Here is a 6974-nt window from a genome sequence, read left to right as displayed (position 1 = left end):
TATAAACAAAATGCTCCCTGGTTAACATAGACTAAGCTGTTATGCTGATGCAAGAGTTCTAGTATTAATTCAGTGTCTTAAAGTACTGAAAAAAGGTCTATTTCTCACTCATACAATAGTCCAGGGTGGGTGCTTTAGGGCAGTGGGTAGCTTCCTACATGCCCTGACTCAGAGACCCGAAGTACAGGGGCTCTGCCACCTTCAAGCAGCCACCTTGCTTTGCGCATCTCATCCAGCGGGAAGAAAGAACAGAGTACTTCCAGCAAGGCATGCAAATGTCAGGGGCCAGGTGAGAATTCACTTACATGACAGTCCCTACTTGCAGTGAAGGCTGAGATAATGTGGTCTCTGGTAAGACAGCTAAATCTCAGCCCAACTCTATAATTTAGAAAAAAATGAGAACATGAACTTTAGTGGATACCTAACTAATTTGGCATTCAGAAAATATCATTCAAATACCTGCAGAGACTTCAAAGTTAAGGCCCATCCTCAGGTCTGAGGTGGGTCTGTGGGACTTCCATCCCCTTGGCCAGCAAAGGAACTGTGGGAGCTGTGAAGGGCATGCTTCTTCATGAGGATGGACGTCAGCTGCACTTAGGGGCTGTGTGACCTTGAGCACTCTCGTGACAAAGTTTACCTATAGGATTATGGTGTGAATTTAAACTTTACGTGATAAAGTAAAGCTAATAATTCAGTGATGGTCGTAGAATGAGAGCAGAACAGATGAGATTTTGTGACTCTCTTTTCTATATCTTCTGACCAGAGAGATTCCATCATGTGATGGAAGAAGACTTAGCCTCAAGCAAAGTAGAACTGCTCCCTCATACCCCCAAGAAATTTCATTAGGATATGTTTGCAGATCAGGTAGGATTTAGGGTTCTACTTGATGATACTTAGCTTCATCCAAAGAGTCCTGTGGCCCATCCTGCCCTCCTAACCTGAGTTGTTCCCAAAGGAGCTGCAAATATCAGGAAGAGGATCACTTCATTTTTGCCAGGCACCAGTAAGACTCAATGTGGGAGTCCCTGGGCTGGGCCAGAGCCCATAGTCTCAGCTTCCCTCACTCTGGAGAAGTTCCAGATCTTTATTGCTCAAGAAGGAAGAACTATGGTGAGGTAGAAAGAATACTAATAATGGAACTGGTCCTATGTGGTCAATTTCCTGAGCAAGCCAAATATAAAAAGAATAAAAAAGTGATGGGAGAGATGTATTAGCAGGTATATTCTACAGAGCTCATATCCAGAGAGAAAGGGAGGGAGGGAAGGGGAGAAAGAGAGAGAGAGAGATGGAGAGAGAGATGGGGGGAGAGAAGGAGGGAGAGAAAGGAGGAGAAGAATGAGAAGGAGGAGTAGGAAGGGGAAAGGAGAAGGAAGAGGAGAAGAGGGGAGGAGGGAGAGAGGGAGGCATGGAGAGAGGGAGAGACTGATTGATTACAAGGAATTAGCTCACAGGATCTCAGAGGCTGACTCATCTGAAATCTAAAGGACAGGCCAGCAGGCTGGAGACTCAGATAAGACTTTGATATCAAAGTCTTGTTCTGAATTCCTTCCTCTTCTAGAAACCCGAGTCTTTGTTCTTAAGGCCTTCAAGTGATGGACTGAGACCCACTCACACATTATCAAGGGTAATGAGGGTATGAGTAATCTGCTTTACTCATTTCTACTGATTTAAATGGGTTTTTTTGTTTTATATTTTTTTTTTAGTTTTATTTCTTCCATTGCTATTTAGTCCCCTTATAGCCCTATTTACCCACCCTCCACCCACAACATCTAGACTGGAGTTTGACCAAACAGCATGGCAACACAGCCCAGCCAAGATGACACCTAAAATTAACATGACAGCAGGGAATGGCCTTTAAACACATGGATACCTAACACCTGAGGTTGCACGGCCAGACCAGTCTCCCGGAATTTGAATCATTAAATTAAATAGGTCATTTTCTCCGGAGAAGATATTAGGAAGGTGCTAAAATAAAGCAGAGATTTCCCTCCCCCACCAGTGAAGGAGGATCCCTATTCTTTTTTCTTTTTCTTTTTTTGGCAGGGGTGTGTGATAAGACTACCAAATAAAATTTATAAGGAGAGCCAATCATATGAAATAAGGATAAATGATCCTTATATAAGCATAGCAGTAGAGTATGAAAATCTCTAAATAATTTTATAACAAATCCATCCTAAATAAATAATATATATGTATTTTTATGGGGAAGAGAGTTAATATTTAATATTAAACTTACTCATGTCAAAAGAAGGCAGAAAGGAACTAGGTTACTGAATCTGGAAACATGCTAAAATGTAAGCAATGTCATCAATCTTTTGTATGTTGTATTTTTATAAGTTTCCTCTAAACAGCTTTGCTGAATATTTCCTGATAAATTTCACAGGAAATTGGCATCCTTTAAATCTTTTGAGGCACCAAATAATAACAGAATATATTAGAATGAAGTATGGCTACAATTTATAGTGAGAATAAAAGACAGGATAAATATGTTTTAAATGAGAAAAGTTTATGAATTAATTAAACTATTTTTTTTTTACCAGGGGAAAATTTCAGCCTAGTGCTATAGAATTCACAAGTTCCTTTGTTCACGAGGGTCAAAATTTAATGGATATATAACAAAAAAGGCATTGATAACCTATAATGTGTCTAAAGAAGGAAAAACTGAATTATTAAAAATAAATGATTATTTGCTTTTTAGTATATTGAGTCAGTAGATGCCCTGAAAGCCTGGAATATTCAGAGCACTGATATGTAAGATAAAATTTCAATTCTCAGAGCAATTGTTCTTAGCTTCGAGTTGTAGAAATATTCTATAAGTCATCTTTTTTCAGCTCATCCAATCAAAATATTTGCTCTGCTACAACATAATTGTTTCTGATAATAAAGCATTTTGTGAGAGTACTTCATGGGCAGAGGCTAAAGTGTTTCACACTCACTGTATTGAAGTGATTTATTTCTCCTGGAAGAATTTTAGTAGAAGTATTAGAAATGCTCTAATAATATAATTCTAAAACCTAAAATATAACTGAAGAGATCCAACATTGAATCTCTCATTTTCTCAAGAGTAATGTCCATTGTTTCCTTATTGCCACCATCACTGCTGCTAGCCCAGATATTACACATAATGGAGTCCCTTAATCAATTATCACTGGCTTTTGTTGGGCTTATTTTTTTTTTTGAGAAGCAGTACTGATTTTTATTGTCAATACAAGTAAGAGATACGAGCATAACAGAGGACACAAATACATTAGTTGTTCTCATTATTTGGGACTCCAGGGCCACTCTATGGAAAGGTCAGCCCAGCTGGCCACATAAACAAGATCCTTCCAAAGCCAAAAAAACAGGGATTCAAGACAGCGCTCAGGACGACGACCAAACACGTCCACAGCAAGGAGAAAAGAACAGGTGCTGCTTCCTTTAGCTCCTTTCCTCAATGAGTGCTGTGTTTATGCAGATATGAGGCTCATTTGGGGGGAAATGGTGACATGTGAACAGTTTTTCACCCTCCTGTCTCTCAGAAAGAGCTGCAGGCCCTGGTGACACTTGTTTCAATGAACGTACACACTATAACCTACAGAGTTACTTCCATGTTTACTTTAAAAAACTTGATGTCCATTTGTACCAAAGCAGTAGGCTGAATTTTCTCCCTGAGAAAGCTTTCCACAATTGGAGTTACCTTAATCTCACTTTAAAGTGCAGTGAAGGATATGCAAGACTTGTGTTTGCTGGCATGTGACAGAGAGGCACCACCCAGCAAAACTGTCCTGCTGGGACGGGTAATGCCTGTCTGCAGAGGCACCGCAGTAAGAACTGTTTCTGCTGGAGAGCGAGGGCTCCAGTCTCCATGCAGCAGGAGCCCAGAGTTCAGGTAGATGGTAGGTCCCCTCACTGACAAGGCTGGAGCACACAGCACCAGCAGTCGAGAGGGCCAGAGACTGGCCAGTGAGCACCTCTCTGCCATGACCTGCCCATGCACGTGCTAACCGTGGTAAAGGGACTACATAAGCATTATCTACCTAGTAAGCAGCGATCAGGTTCTTGTCTAGCCTAAGTAATGCAGACACGGGTGATAAGGCCCCTGTACACCACTGCTGAGACTATTTAGTCTAACTTTAAATTAAAGCAACACACAACCGCTTCTTCCACACAAGGACAGGATTTGCTCTAATGTTTCTCAAAAGCCGATTATGTCTTAAATTCTAACCTCAATTTAAGAAGTTAAAAAAAAAAAACCCAAACCTTTCCTAATTCAGAACCAGGGTAATAGGGGAGTGGGTGCAAGACACCCTCTATCCAGAGTCATTGGAAAAGAAAACTCTAGAAGCTGGTGGGTGTGAGCAAATTCAAGTCACAGGGTGTGAGATTCTGGGTCCATTTGGGGTTTCTTCCTGTCAATCACTGGGATGCCCATCTTGGGCGGCTTGAAGGTTATTGGATCTTTAGCCATTCAGACAGCCTGCACATGGATCAGCCTGCTTGGAGAAGGCTTCTGGGCTCCTCTGGAAGCCTGCGTGGCAAAACCTCCCAAATCAGACTTCTGGAGAGCTCTTGATCCAAAGAGTCTCCATTTATTTACCAAGTTTCTGTCTTTATCCCTGATTCCAGAATCCATGGTGCTAAGATTTGGGCCAGGGAAGGCTGCGGAACAGCCAGAAGAAAACCAGCCTCTAGGGGTGGTGGGGGTGCTGCTGGGAGCGGACCGGGCTGAGGCTGGCTGCTTCTCTCTACTCCGTACTTTTAGTTTGGGGAGTGCTTCTGACACTCAAAGGTACTTGGCCTCCTCGGTGGGAAGGCCCATGTGTAGTGTGTAGCCAGCATCTCTCATTCCTGCCTGATGCTCAAAATGCTGAATGCTCTCCTGGGTCTGTTTTGTGAGCAGAGAATTCATGATGACATGGGTGGCTTTAGCCTTCACCATAGGACGTTGTCCGTACTGTCAATGGCCAATGACAGTCATAGCAGGGGAAGAGACACTGGCCTCTCCTTCTTCCACATTGGTAAGGTGCTGATACTTGCACTCTGGAATCCCTGGCTTCTAGGGGATGCTGCCCATGTCTGATATAGGAGGAGTCATGGGTGCAGAGTCCTCCAGGGCATCATCATAGCTGAATGCCCAGCGGCACATCCCCATGGGCAGGGACATCTTGCCTCAGGGCCTACTACCCATCTTGCTCCAGGGTAGTCACTCCTGCCTTTCTTGAAGCCATTGAAAGTCTGGGATCCAGATGCTTTTTCTATATAGATTTCAGAGCTGAGTCCCTGCCACTGGAATGCAATGGTGTGATGATTACACTGACAGATAGATATTAATGAGGAAGACTGTCCAGCTGCTGCCAATACAGCTAAGTTGCTTGGAAAGAGTCCATCCACTCCAGAGGTTTGGTTTCACCACCTCAGAGTTGCCTGCAGCCAGACCTCTAGCACTGAAGAGGCTCCAACAACCCATGTCTCTCTCAATGCTGGGGCATAGTCAGGACCCACGCCATGCTGTGAACATCACTGAGTCAGCTGCCACCCTGAAGAGCTCAGGCACTGACCAGAGAGTGTAAGTTCTAATCAATTATCACCGTTACAGAGATAAACACAGCAAACCTGCTGGGGCTTAATAGTGTTAGTTCTCACTTGTCATTTTGGTATTAGCTATCACAGTTCAGATATGAAAATCACATATGCTCCCAATTTAAAGTTATAAAACAATGAATTACAGAAAAATCATGTATGTGTGCTCGTGTGTATACATACACACACAGTCTTTCTACCCTAGAGAAATCTGTTTGCCATGGAATTCCTCAAGTCTGAAAGAAGATACCACTCCATTCTCCCTGAACCACTCCCACCCCATCCATGCATGCACACCCACTTGCACCAACACACACACACACACACACACACACGCTCACACAACCAAATCTACTGTTTTTCTGTAATAATCTACCCTGTTAACTTCAGCTTTTCTTATTTCCTCTCTTGAGCTTTCTCTTGCTTGACTGTTTTCTGGTGTTTGGCTGGGTATTTAATTTGCTTTCATTCTTTCCTTTTTACTGGTGAAAGAGTTTATATTATGAATTTCCCTCTGACCATTGCTTCAAGTGTACCCCAAAGGCGCTTTATGTAGTGTTTCCATTATCTTATTAAATTCTGCAGTTTCAGTCTGTATTCCCTTGTTTCACCCACGAGTTGTCTAATAGAAGGTTTTTAAAATATTTCCTGGTGGGAGTTTTAATTTTTTGTTTTGTTAATAATTGCTAGTTATATTGCATTGTAATCAGGGAATATTGTTGGTAATATTTCTGGGCTATAGAACATTTTGATGTGTTCCTTGTGAGCTAGTGTATGAAAAACTTCATAAATGCTCCATAAGCACCTGAGAAGGAAGTGCATTTTTTATTATCAGAGCCTACCATTTGGAATATGATGATAACATCTCTTTTATTGATTATGTTATTTAGGTTTCTGGCTCCTTAATTATTTTTGGTGTGCTCACTTGATCTGTTTTGTGTCTCTATGTATGTTCTACAGTTTATATTCATAAATTTCATATGATCAGTTTGACTTGAGGCATTTAGCATTAAAAAGTATCTCTCATCAGTTTGGTTTTTTTTGGCTTGAATATTGCTTTATTTGATAATAAGTTCAAATGTCTCCTTTCTTACTATTTCTATGGATTCAATGTACCTTTGTCTATTTTATTTGTGATTCTAGTTATTTTGTTTTAATTATGTCCCTTGTATATAGCATAAGCTATGTATGGCTTTGTAAAACAAAGTGAAAAGCACATTCTTTTAACAAGTCACTTCCCCTTTATGGTTATGACTACTATGTCTCCATTCTGTTGGTCTCAGTTCTGTCACAATAGTTTTAAAATTATGTATGTTAGGCCATACTTGCTATGCTTATTTCTTTACACAATGTGTATTATTTGGTTTTCAATTAAAAATGATAATTAAGAAGAATTATATTTTCCTTTTAGTGGT

The 6974-nt window shown here is 41.1% G+C and overlaps 1 pseudogene; it reads right to left on the bottom strand.

Annotated features, from left to right (window-relative positions):
• Positions 1-4317: 4317 nt before the first annotated feature.
• Positions 4318-5207, bottom strand: LOC123826219 (annotated as a pseudogene).
• Positions 5208-6974: the final 1767 nt, after the last annotated feature.

The sequence above is a fragment of the Phyllostomus hastatus genome, unplaced genomic scaffold (assembly GCF_019186645.2).
Source record: "Phyllostomus hastatus isolate PE091 unplaced genomic scaffold, TTU_PhHast_1.1 phas_contig_80, whole genome shotgun sequence".
NCBI classification, from domain to species: Eukaryota; Metazoa; Chordata; class Mammalia; order Chiroptera; family Phyllostomidae; genus Phyllostomus; species Phyllostomus hastatus.
The sequence above is the reverse complement of the archived record's forward strand: the minus strand, read 5'-3'. Positions and strand labels throughout refer to the sequence as shown.